Source organism: Filicampus tigris, chromosome 10, assembly GCF_054856515.1.
Source record: "Filicampus tigris isolate MCC_2025a chromosome 10, RoL_Ftig_1.0, whole genome shotgun sequence".
Classification (NCBI taxonomy): Eukaryota; Metazoa; Chordata; class Actinopteri; order Syngnathiformes; family Syngnathidae; genus Filicampus; species Filicampus tigris.
This window is the reverse complement of record NC_141226.1, coordinates 4,201,484-4,215,747: the sequence shown is the minus strand read 5'-3', so window position 1 is coordinate 4,215,747 and position 14,264 is coordinate 4,201,484.

The following is a 14,264-nucleotide window of genomic DNA, read 5'->3' as shown; positions in this document are numbered from 1 at the left end:
AGAGGCATGCATTACCTAGCCAGATGCCATTTATTCCCATGGGGGTGATCATGCTCGTTACTAGAAGGTCAGGTCTTAGCAGGCCACACAAACCCTGCCAGGTTACTTTCTTCATTCTTTGTGTGTGCGTGCGTGTGCATGCATTTTGAGGTTATCGTCGGGTGTCTCAGGTAATCTGTCCGATGAGGCTTTGCAGCAGATGATGTCCATCCATCTTCGAAAGCTGACATGTAGAAAGACTCCCTATGGCCACCTCCCATGAGACAGGGCAAGTCAACACAAGGAAAAAAAAGACTGTGTGGTATTAATGCGCATTTGTGTTGGTGAAGCAGAGAGGAAAAGTGAGGGAGTGGGCAGAAATAGAGGCGGGGAGGAAGTTTTGGCTGATTTCCGACATTAATTAGTACATCATAGCTACAGGATGTGTTCCTCCTACCTCTAATAGTTTTAGCAAGGAGGATGTTCTTATCGAAGAAAAAACTGGAACGGTAGATGGCATTTTCAGATATTTTCAAATGAAATAAAACATTTCAAGTATATATACATTTGATAAGGATTGCTTATTAAGTAATGTGTCCTCCAATTCACCTCAGGCCAGTGGTGGATTGTGCCTTCAGGGTTGGAAAAGTAGTGGCACTACTTTTGAAAGAGTTGTGTGGGTCCAGTTCATGAATAAGACTAAGGAGTGACTATGGCACACTGTTATATGAAGTACAGTACAGACTTGCGCCAGCACGAAAATTAAGTCACGCCTGTTTTTACGAGGGGGGTGGGAGGGGGCACCAATCTACCAAAGTAGGGCCCAAAATGTATAGTTATATATAGTTTGTGTCTCCATAGTTTAAAATTCATACCCACCCACCTCCCGCTTCAAAGAAAAAAAAATGTTACTTACATGTATGCATACATGCGCTTACAATTACAGTGACTCTTAAGTATATATGAACAATATTTGCCTTTTTGAAATCGTAATAAGGCAGCTGTTTTGCACAGGCGGGTTTCCAACCACTCTGCTCATTTGCATTGTTTGCCCATATTTTTTTTTCTTATGCCTAGAGTTATTTTATTTCATTTTTAAAAATATTATTCTGAGCTGTGTGAAGGGAGTTTTGATAAAAGAATTGAATTGCTCACTGTAACAACTGTGGGTCTGCTGTGCATATGATAATAAACCTCTTGAATCATGAATACATTAATATAGAAGGGTTCTGCATGAGTTGAAAATTACAATCCATACACTTATACAGAGGGAAATTACCTTAATTCATATGCAAAAGGAATTTGGCTGTGTGAATTGTTGAAACTCCCAAATTCTTACAGCTGACTACCACGCAAATAACTTGTCCATCCATGGTTATACAGTATGAGACATATAACCTTTTGGTAAGTTTAATTGATGCTACAAACAGTATTTTGACATCATTTTATCAGACACACGTGCCCACACACATAATACAGTATATCTACATGTCTCTCTCTCTCTCTCTCTCTCTCTCTCTCTCTCTCCCAATCTATCTATCTATCTATCTATCTATCTATCTATCTATCTATCTATCTATCTATCTATCTATCTATCTATCTATCTATCTATCTATCTATCTATCTATCTATCTATCTATCTATCTGTCTGTCTGTCTGTCTGTCTGTCTGTCTGTCTATCTATCTATCTATCTATCTATCTATCTATCTATCTATCTATCTATCTATCTATCTATCTATCTATCCATCCATCCATCCATCCATCCATCCATCCATCCATCCATCTATCTATCTGTGTATACCCGTGCACTACTCTGAGAGTCTGTGTTCAGTCTGTGCTCCCCCCAATCATTTCCAAACGCAGCCTATGTTTGAAACCAATGAGCTGCTCGTGCTTGAACTGTTTCCATCTTGGACTGCTGGACACACTGGCACACCGTGTCCCCAGTTGGAGTGCCAAGAGCATGCAGTGTCACTGGTTTTGGTGCACTTTGAATAACCAAACGGCACACTTTTTGAGTTTCTGAATGGTTAAAACATTGCGCGCTCTGAGAATATTTCCAAACGCACCCTAGAGCTCGTCGGCCCCAGAAACCCGTTCAGTCTTTGTGGGTGCGTTTGGAAATACGTTCCAAGCGTGCTGCTTAACTCAGACTGTTCGGAAACTCAGAACGTTGTTCAAATGTGCCGTCTGTTGTTCAGAGTGCCCTAAAAAAACGGAGTCCAGTGCAGGCAGTTCAAGTTGGACAGGAAACAGTTGCATTCAGAAATTGCAAGCAGAGCGTGCTCTGCCTCCGACAGCAGATGATAAGGATGACAAAACGGGGGCAAATAACTATGTTAAAGCGTTTGTTGAAATTTGTCTTAAAACAGCTTACTTTAAATAAAATCCTATTGCGCATTATAGTCAAAGGTACAATCCTGGTGGATCAATACACCTTTTAAATCTTTGTTGTTGTTCTTGTGCAAAGTGAAAATATGTTGCCATGACTACTTCAGCCACTTCTTCGAACTCCACCAGGGGATTTTAAGACGTTGCCAGACCAGCGAGGACACATACTATCCAGAGCTGGGCGCTTGAACATTTTTTGCCGGTCCGGCTGTGACCCTCCACCCTTGACTTGGGTACTCTTCCGGCCGCGACCCTCCGGCCATATTCATAAACATTGTCGGCCCCTGCCCCGTTCCGCCTCCCGACCCCCAAAAAACCAAAACAAAAAACGTCTGTGATTGAACTCAGAGGCTGTTTAAGGATCATTAGCTGGATAATTTACTATTCAAACCCGCTGTGGACGTGCTTCAAACACGCTTCAAAATGCACTAGTACTAGTACTTTACTACTTACCCAACTGCATGTGATTACTTCCATTGCGATCCCTGGGGTTGGATTTGTCGTATTGTATAATCATTTGGGTCCAACAGACGACCAGAAGTCGCAGGCAATAAGTTACTTATTTTCCACACTTCCCCTCCTTCCCGGCCTTCAAAATAAAAGCATTCCAGCAAACCACTATACATAGCAGGTTTGCTATGGCGTATTTCCGGAAGTAGGGAACGCCAGAAATAGTGCATGAACTCCATCTTGATGTGCTAGCGTCTGAATATACTCGTGGACACAAATTGTTTTGAAACAAGTCGGGGGGCGTCGCTTCAATAAGTCAGTGACAACAATGGATATCGTGCCTGCTACAACCATAAAGGGACCAAGATGACTTTTTATTGCAAAAACAATCTGGAAGGTGGCGGCTAAGGGGGAACGTGGGTGAGTAGCTTGTTTACTTTGCAGCAGCAGCAGCAACGAGCTGCGTGGTGTATCTGTCTCTGTGTCTGTATGTCATCGCAACACGTGAGTCAGCAACGTGCGCTCAAGCGTGTTTGTATTTCCTTATTGTCACATCACGTAACCCCACCTGCAACTGGGGCATACCATTACAAGATGGAGCATCGGGGTTTGAGGGGGCAATACCACAATCCCTATAACAGCAGTTGTCACTCACGCCGACGCGGGAGTAGAAAGAAGCCTAAAAAGAAGCCTTTCACTGAGTAGGCCGAGCTGAAATTTGGCTACCTCGTGACCATGTCACACGCATGAGGGCCGATCAGTGGGCCGGACTAAAATTCACTTCCGGCCATGCTTAGTCCAGCCATTTTTTACATTTTGTTGGCTAACGCCCCCCACCCCCAAATTGGGCATCCGGACTGCCCAGCTCTGATAGTATCCTACCATTAGGACGGGCAGGGAGGCGTCCAGGACTCATTCTGATCAGATGCCCGAGCCACCTCATCTGACTCTTCTGAATGCAGAGGAGTAGCAGCTCTCCTCTGAGCCCCTCCTCGATGACCGAGTTTCTCACCCTATCTCTAAGACACCGTCAACTCATTTCAGCTGCTTGCATCCGGGATCTTGTTCTTTCTGTCACGACATACAGCTTGTGACCATAGATAAGGGTAGGAACATTGATCGACCAGTAAATCGGGAGTTTCGCCTTTTGGTTCAGCTCCTTCTTCACCAAAACAGACCAATATGGACCGAGTGTTTCTACAAAATGTAGCAAGGCTTCTGTCTTGCCACCCTAACCCATAGCCCATACATAGGAAAATGATGGGAAATCGTTGTCAGATGTACAAGACAACTGGTACTTCCCAGAAATTCCTGCATCTATTTTAATATTGCTGTTGATCACCTCGAACAATGCCTGACCAATTTCATTTAATCTTTTCATCAATTATCAAAGGGCGTCCAACTCATGGTTATGTTAGTGCATTAAGTACAGTTCATAAAACCCACCTGTTGCACACAAAAACTGTTACGGAATAAGGTATTAGGCAGTAGGTTCAATTCTGCATGACAAAGCAACCGAGTAGGACTGGTAAAAATAACTGAATGAATGAATACACACACAACCACACTATGTGAATTGATGTTCAGTATTAGACTACCTTTGATTTCTTTCTTTCTTCAAACAAAAATGGCACCTCGCATGTTTGCTGCGGATGCTTTAGTTCATGGTCGTTCTACTAAACTGAGAGTGAGCATGGCATCACAACCATTGCAGTATTGCTGGAATTGTCTAGAGCCACTAGTTTATAGTGTCAATGCGTGAATCCAGACAAACCACCGATGTGTTCGCCGATCTACATAGCATCAAACTGCTGCCTTAGTTAGACCCAATGGCCTGCAAAGTAGTGGAGTTTCCCATTCCCACAAGCTGCTCACGGTGTGTCGGAAGTGGAGTGGCAGGAAACAGAAATGCAGCTGTTGCGGTGGGCTACTTGCAAAGATAATGGTTAACCTGTTCAGATCACCGCTTCCATTCAATGAATGAACATTGAGTTTATGATTATCAAATGCTCTCAACATGAATTATTACAAAAATGTACATCCCTACCAGTACAAATAAGCCCTAGGTGTTCTCTACAAGGCAATCAGTAATCTACAAACCACTCACCAGGAGGGTGTTTTTGTCATGGCAGGGGACTTCAATCATGCCAACATGAAGAATGTTGTTCATAGTTATTATCAGCATGTTGATATTGTATTGTATTGTATTGTAACCAAGGGGGAGAAGACATTGGACTTGCTATTCACTAGCCTTGAAGCCTTCAATTAACCTATCATACAATTTTTTTGATTGCAGGTGGACATGCATTATCAATGCAAACGGGCATACAGAGGCTTCTGGAAGTGAGAAAAAAATCTCAAAAGAGGCACATGGAGCATTTTTCGCGTTATTTTGGGAAAAAAATATCAATACAATGTGGGCACAAAACGCTAATTTGTGGCCATGCAATACTAATTTGCAGCTCCCTATTGGATAGTTAGCAAATGGAGAGCAACAAAATGCAACAGTTTGACTTATCTTACATGGTTTGCTTGTTGAACATTAGATAAACTCTGCCGCCACAACTGGGATTGTGTACCGTACTTCGAAACACCTGTGGTGAGGTCAGGAATATCTTGAGAATGTGCGTAACATGAAAAAAGAATTAAATTTTTAATGTCTGTAAAAGTATGTGTATCAGTGTGTTAAATTAGAAGGGGAGATATAATGAGGAGTTGCAACTGCCTGATTTGTCTGTCCTGTTATGAATCTTCTGACCTGTTGTGGAGCTCATGCTCCCCTCATACCTCATCTCTCTCATTCACACATTCGCTAAGTCAAATGCTTGAAATTTAATTGATTTCTAAAAAAAAATTGTATCAATTAAAATTAATCTTAATCAATTTTTTAGGGGGTGCTTTACACTTTACAATTAAAAGGCCACAGGCTTTCACACATAAGCACATGCAAAAAAGAAAAAAGGCACAATAGACAAAGGGCGCTTTGGCATCAAAGGGGAAAGGGGCAGGTGTCACAGCACACAAAGCCAGCGCCGCATGTCCCTGACTGGGAGATTAGGAGCCTAAACTGAGATTTGAACACAGGACCTCTCGACATTGTGGCAGACCTGCTGACCATTAAGTCACCAGGCTGCCCTAAATTTTAGTACTTGATTGATCCTTTGATCCTCCCGTGACTGTTTCGAGCCGTGGTCATCAACAAATGTTCTTCCCTGGAGGAGTTTTGCTCGGCCTTCGCTAGTTGCTCCTTGTTTGTGGGTCAGGTTCACGTTTGTCTTCAGTAAGTCAAAAGCATGCATTTTTGGGGTTGAGATCAACCACCGACTTGGCCTCTGAAGAATATTCTATTGATTCAAATTCAGGACACAGCACAATCACAACTGACTGATGTATTTTTAGGAAAAAGTATGAGTTTTGCAGGATCGCTATGAAATGGAAATTATGTCTTTTAAAGGGAAGTAGAGGGGAAAAATTATACAGTACTGTTTTGTGTGAAAATAAGCTTGTTAGGTTTGGCAGTGTAGCGCTGGCAAACTTCCTTGTTACCACAGTGACAAACGTGCTGTGCTGTTGAATTATGTATCACATTTAATCCAAGCAAAACAAAATAAATCGGAATCTTTTCGAATAAATTAAATTCTGTTTTTAGAGTAACTAGTTGGTCAAGGTCAATTTGGATTCAGCCCAGGAATGAAGACATCCTAAATGACCAAATAGTAATTAATCACAAGTTTTAGACAAGAGATCAAGCTGATTTTTCAAGGTTTAAAATCCTCAAAATGTTAAAATGGACTCCAGACAAAACAACGATCACTCATAGATCCAACATCGCTTGTTACCTTATACTTTATCTAAGTGGTCCCCAACCTTTTTTGCACCACAGGGGAGGCCACCCCACCACCTAATTCCAAGCCACACTGACTGAGAGTGGTGACCCGAGTTGGGAGAAGTACTGATATTCTGTATTTGAGCAAAAGTACAATTATTTGTATTAAAAAAAAGTAAAAGTAAAAGTAAAAAAGTACAGGCTCTGAAATGTAATTTGTGGGTAAAAATAAAAAGTATTTTTACCGGATGTTTCCTCCTCATGCCATATAATTTGAAGGCTTTTAAATTTAAAAGCCTTAACACACCATACAGGTAGACCCACCTCTTGAAATAAAGTTGTATTAATGAACTGCTGTTTCATTCAAACAGTATAAAACTAACATCATTTACCAGGGCCAAGCTATCAAAAGGGTAATCATTTAGCTTTACCTCAATATGTTTTCTCAGTTAAGGCCATGGCTGGGCGTCAGCTAGCTGCTGACTCGCCGGTGATTAGCGAGCCTGTAAGAACAGGTATGGAGTCTGTAAGGCTAGAGTAAACAAGCGCTATGCTAGACTCTGACAACACACATTTCTGTTTATTTAGATTTGAGTCGTACACACCACATACTGCTGCATCACATAGCAATATAGCTTCTAGTGAGGTGGTGCTATACGATAATAGTAACTGAAAGCAGACAAATAACTACCAGATTCCAACAGTCATACCCTCCTGCCGCGCTTATAGTTGTTCAAGTTATAATACAGGACCCAGGCAACGCAATCTTATTTATATTATGATTAGGAATCCTGTTATGGGCAATAATTCGAATAAACCTATTTTATTGAAAATCGGTCTGTTTTATATTAGATCACTCTCTTTGAAAGCCCTGCTAGTTTAATGACCTTATAAGAGACCGTAATCTTTACATGATTGGGCTTTGCGAGACCTGGTTAAAACCTGATAATTTTATACCGCTAAATGAGGCCTGGCCACAAAAACTTCATTGGTTGACATGTTGAACGCACTCGTAAGAAAGGTGAGGGTGTAGCCTTTAAGACGAATCTGATCTCAAACTTAGCCCACATTCTTGCGACACCTTTAAAACATTTGAAGTTCTCATTATGCGACCTACGGCCTCATTGACGCTCCTGAACAATGACCCTGCCTTGTCCCAACCCGCATTGATGGACTGAACGCACACAGCACTTAGCATCAAGCATAGAGCACTTTTTATTTGGCAGTAGATGGATATATATATTTTCATTTATTATTGTAAGCAATGTATGTTTTTTATGATGTTGTGTTGTCCCACAATGTTGCTTGTTACGCCTTCTAAATTGCCCCTCGGGGACAAATAAAGTGTTTTGATTGATTGATTGATTGATTGATATGGTGATAACACTCAATATATGACGCTGGAGATAACACACCCGGCTAATTGCTCTAATCTAGAGGCCTGCCTTGCTGAGATTAAACAATGGATGACTCTCAATTTTTATGCTTTTTAACTCCTTGTTTAAAACTTTGTTTTGGCCTCTTTACTGCCGTTTCTATTCTTTTTCTGCCCCCTTTTCCCAGGCTTGGGAATTAGGTGATGACGACCAAATTGGAGGTTGCTGTTTTGATCCAACAGCAACTGACTGCTACAAGTTCGGAGGCTGACCACATCCTCGGAGCCGCTGTTATGGAGATTTCTACATTGACCATTGGGCCCCTGCTCACTTCACCAATGTCATCTTCCTGCAGCACTTCATTTGATTAACTTTCACATCACTTTAACAAACACTGTATAGTACTATAATGTGCGTTCAATGTTGCCCACTCAGCATCCATTGCAGCCTGATCATTCTGGAAGGGGGATTCCCCCATCTGTGGTCCCTTCTCAAGGTTTCCCATTTTTCCCCAGATGGGGTTTTTGAGTTTTGCCCTCCTGGGGGTTAAGATCAGGGCATGTCGTTTATATGTTGTCAGCTATGGGCATGTGAAGCCCTTTGAGACTTTCCTGTGATTAAGGGCTATACACATAAATTTGACTTGACTTTGACTTGGTGCGACTCGTTCTGAGTCGAGCCCATATTATTCACAGTTCCAACGTTGACACACTCCACATTGTCGATCATTGAACTTCTTTTCGCCTTCCAATTAAATTATCTTCTGTAAGTATGTATGCAGTATAGATGAAATACAATGGAACCGTTTAGTAGAAAATGTTATTGAAAAAGACTATGCAAGTCTTTGTCAAAAATTGTTTGCTGTAATGTTGTTACATACAGTTGTTCTTTATACAGAACAATCACAGTAGCATTTTAATTTAAAATATACAAGATTAAAACTTGCATTTTTTTCGTTTCACACACACATTTGAATATTGTTCAGATATATGAATCATGGCAGCACGGTGGTCAACTGGTTAGCATGTCCGCCTCACAACAAAGTGGTCGGGGCTTGGAATCCGGCCCCGGCCATCCTATGTGGATTTTGCATGTTCTCTTTGTGCCTGTGTGGGTTTTCTCTGGGTACTCTGGTTTCCTCCCACATTCCAAAAATATGCATGGTAGATTAATGGAACACTCAAAATCGTCCTTAGGTATGATTGTGAGTGTGAATGGTTATTTGTCTTTTTGTGCCCTGTGTTTGGCTGGCTACCAGTTCAGGGTGTACCCCGCCTGCGCCTGTTCTACACATAGTCCCAAGTGCAATGGAATTGAGGTTGTAAATGTGAAAATGTGTATGTTTGATTCTCCAATTAACCCCCCGTTGCCCTTTCAAGGTAATCATGTTCTCTGGAAGTATTGATTGGGTGTGTGTTGCAATAGTAGTGAGCTGTTGACTCTACACAATATTTCTGTGGACACAGAAATAAAGGGATGAGTGAATTGAGAAAATATGAGAAGTAATGTTTGATCAGTAAATTAAAGGCGCCTCATAATTGGATATTCACATTTGGTGTCGGGAAATTGGAGCTTCTTTTTTTGAAAGTCATCACAGTTGAGAATACTTACTAGTTTATTATTTGACTTCTTAGTCTGACACCTGCAAGAGTTGCTCCACTCATTCAATAACTTTAGCTAGACTACTCACTATCTCATTGGTAATGTGACAGTCAAACTTATTTTTTAGCCACTTGATGACTAAATAAAAAAAAAAAGCTATTGTTTAATTCTTGTGTCTTTCTTGTGTGCCATAATTACTACAAGGAATGTTATTCTGTACTCACTGCTATGGTGCGATCTCCCAAAAAATAAGGAATCTATTCTAAATTGAAAGGGAAAGGTATTGCATTCACAAACCATTCTTATGAACAAATGAGTTCAATCCCAACTACATACAATTTAAGAAGAATGATCATTAACTAGTACCCTTTCTTCATATGGTTTCTCTGTGGCTTGTCATGTCTTTTTAACAGTTTATCAGGTCGTGCGCTTTGTGTGTGTGTGGGTGTGTGCGTGCGTGTGTGTGCATGGGGGTGTGTGGGTGTGTGTGTGAGTACTGGTGGATATACAGTATGTCTTTGGGTTTGTTGGGGGGAGGGCGGGTGCGGGGCTTCTTTTTATGTTGTGTTTTGGATGTTTTACAGCACTTTGAGTTGCATTTTCGTGTATGAAAAGTGCTATATAAATAAAATGTGATTGATTGATTGATTGATTGATTGATTGATTGATTGATTGATTGATTGATTGATTGATTGATTGATTGATTGATTGATTGATCTACATTTTGCACAGCTGACCCGCACACAGCGCGAGAGCAGCATGGGACAATAGGCACTCCACCAACTGTTTGTCATTCATTTATATGACATAATTTACATTAAAAATCACACACAGCACAAACTTTCATTAGTTCTGAAATTCACAGATGTATGTTGATTTTAAGAGATCCAAACAAATGACTAAAAATAAAAAAATAACATGAAAAAAGATCTAAACAAATAAATTTAAAAAAAAAACATGAAAATACTCAAAATTAATTGTCCCATGGTTCATTTTTCTGAGCACCTTTCAAACTTTAAAATAAATGCAAAGTGCTTCACAAAACAAATTATAAAAGGAAAAAAAAAATCATCCACCCACAGTCAGTGGACCCTTGTGGACCCAACATCTGTGGGTAGTTTAATAAGATTGTTAAATACATAATATGACTGCCTAGGCAAGGCTGAGCACAGAGTGGAGTGAAGCAGCACCTTTTAAAGTGGAAGTCAACCCCAAAAAAATATTTCCAATTATATTCTATGCAGCCCCACTAGTCTAAACACGGCATTCTGATTAATATTATGTTTGGAATATGAGTCGAGCATTACAATCCACCCGTTTTTTGTTCATGTCTCAAATTCAGAAAAAAGGTGAGCCATGATTGGTCGTTACCTGAGCCCTGAGCAACTGTGATGTCATTATCAGTCGCCAGACAGTGGCAAAATGGGCTCCTCATGAGCTGGCTAAAAACGGGTGGATTTTCCTGCTTAAGTCATATTTCACAGATGTAATATTAATTGGAATGCCGTGTTGAGACTATTGGAGGCAAACAGAACATATAAAGAATATGTAAAGAACATTTTTGGGTAGACTTCCCCTTTATAAAATACCAACACTGTCTGTGGACTTGACATTCTCCGGCAGGCTGTGACTGGAAAGACTTGGAAACTTAGACACACTTCTTTTTGCTTGCTGGCTTGTCTTGCTCTCTCTCTGCCTGAGCGTCATTCCATGACAAAAGGACAACATGAACGATCTCCTAGATTAAACAACATATTTTACTAGTTTAATAAACAAGAATAACATGTCTGGAGAATTGACGAGACAAAATAACATCAGGAGACGGATCGCTCATGTTTTTCGTCTGTAACCTTTTATTCGTCCCCTCTTAAGTAATGACAGCATGCTGGTTCCGCTTTTGGATTTTAAAGCCAATCCTTCTCAGCTATGAGACAATGGCAGTGAGCATGCATTCAGTTTACAGCAGATATTTCCAAATTCCGTCCCGGGGGCCAAATGTGGCCTGCGGTCAAATGTTATCCGGCCTGCAGCCTCTATCATAAAATTAATAATGTCTGGCCTGTAGCCCCGTTGACAAGCGTATAGAATACACTCTAAATGCAATGTCACATTTACAACATCTGTCGCTGGCTCATTTGCAAGGAGGCTGTTACTTATTTCCCCGTTTTTAAATCTAAAAGTTCAGTGAACATTTAATTGCCAGTGATATGTCATGTTTTAAATGGACCAAAAGACATGTTTAAGAATCGTGAAATTTAAATAAAAATGTCAAAAATGAAAGGCAGACTGGTTTGCTAAAATGTGCTTGGATTTATCAGCGTTCCATGTAAAAAAGAATGCCAGGTTAAATGGTTGCCCCGCCCCCAAAATTTTCACCTCACAAAATCTGGCCCACTCTGCAAAAGGTTTGGACAACCAGGTAACCTAGGTTTCCAGGTAATGGGGTCTTGTACTGCCATCTATTGACCAAAGTGAGTACTTTTCGTATAACACACAGAGTTTGTTTAGCATTGGAAATACCCCAAAACTACTGACAAAATAAAAAAACACACACACACTACTGTGATTAGTGGGCATCATCAACATTACTATAGACCCAGATATTTTTGTTAAAAGTTTTTTCGGGGCACCATTATAACTAACGTTTTTAATTGGCATAAATATCTTTGTGAATATATCTAATAGGTATCGACAGTATAGACTGTGACAAAATATACATTGTCAAATATTTATACTTAAAAATCAAAATTACAATTGTTGAGAATTGTTACTACACAACCTACAAGAAACGGGTTAGAACTCAACATTAAGATGTTATTCACGTGACATGTACAAAATTTGACACAGAATAGAGAAAATTAAACCTGAACTTGAAGTGTGTGTGTGTACGCAACTGAACCTCCTGTCACCCCTTCGCCACCGCAGATAAAACTTTCAAAAAACAGATGAAAAAGTGTATACTAAACAGGTGACATGGGTCTCTTTGTGCGCTAATCCCAGTGTTTGTGTGTGCAACCCTTTTAAGGGGTGAGCGATAGAAGAGGGAGTGAGAAACTTGTCTCTATATTTAGCAACTTTTCCGACCTCTTGTAGCCAGACATGATGCAATTTGTAAATCAGTGGAAGGAAAACCTTAACATGTTGGGATTGGCGACCAGTCATGGGTGTGCCCCCCTTATATATATATATATATATATATATATACATATATATATATATATTAGGGGTGTAACGGTACGCTAAATCATGTTTTGGTTCGGTTTCGGTTCGTTTTTTCGGAAACTTCGGTTCGGTATATTTTCGGTACAAAAACTTTTTTTTTTAATATGTTTATTTATACAGATAGAACAATAAATAGGTAGTCATTTACACTCATTGCAACCGGTGATGAACCGTTTCCCCTGCCTCGCGGCCGTCACCCGCGGGAGAAGCATTTCGAAAGAAGAAGGGATCTTTAAATCTCAGAAATGTGAATAAATTGGTTTACCTCAGCGAGGATGAATAGAGAAGAGGGCTGTCTTGTTTTGTGTGAATAAAGTCAGTTAATCTAACACACGATGTGCTGATAACTATACTGCTTCTCACTCACTCTCTGGAGAACGGAGCATAACACTCACTCACCCGTCATATGAGCCAATCACATTCGTGTGCACTTCAGTGACCACTCACTACCAAAACATAAACTCTAAGAATATTACAAGGGCCACATATAAATGTGTGCATTACATGCACACACTTTTTGTTTGCACACATTTGAAATATTTCTGTCACTGTTCTGAGGCCCTTTTGCGTTTTTGTTTTTATAGTGAATAAAAACACTGTCTACTACAGAAAGAATGTTAATAATTTCCATTTAAAAATTCTTATTTTCATCTCATGAGGATTTATAATTAAAACAATACATTACATGTGAATAGTATGTTGAATGTAAATATCCGTCTTGTGTCTTTTGTCTTTCCATTCCAACAAGAATTTACAGAAAAACATGGCATATTTTGGAGATAGTTCGAATTGCAATTAATTACGATTAATTCTTGGACCCGATAGCATTATTAAGAGTAGAAATTTAAAGATATAGTAATGATAGCACAATGTAGCTCAGTAGAAGCACCTAAATTGAAAATAAATCTTCTCTGAATGCTCTAATTTAGATTCACTAAATATGAACATACTGGTGACCAAAAGTTTGTCTGATGATCCTTTAATCCTGGTTCTTTGCTACAGAATGGAAATGAAGATAAATCAGTTGAGATGACTGACATACACTTCATTTCAAGCATTTATTTGATGTTGGATTCAACAGCGATTATCAGCGAGGGACTTTACTGTGCAATGGTATAATCCATCTGACTGCCAATGAATAATGAGAAAAAGATTGAAGGTCAGCTTTTCACTGATTTTGTATCAATGTCACAACCTGCAATTTGAAAATACACTCTGGGCAGTGCATTCCTAAATATGCCCTTGCTTTTCAAGAGCTCACTGACGTGAATGTGGCTTGTCAGTGGCGGATGCTCCTTGTTCTACTCAAACTCATTATGTAATCTAGACAAATGGAACATGAAAAGCTATTTTAGAGTTCAACCAAATTTTCAACATTTTACAGTAACATAAGCATAATGTGTAGAAAGTTACCTCA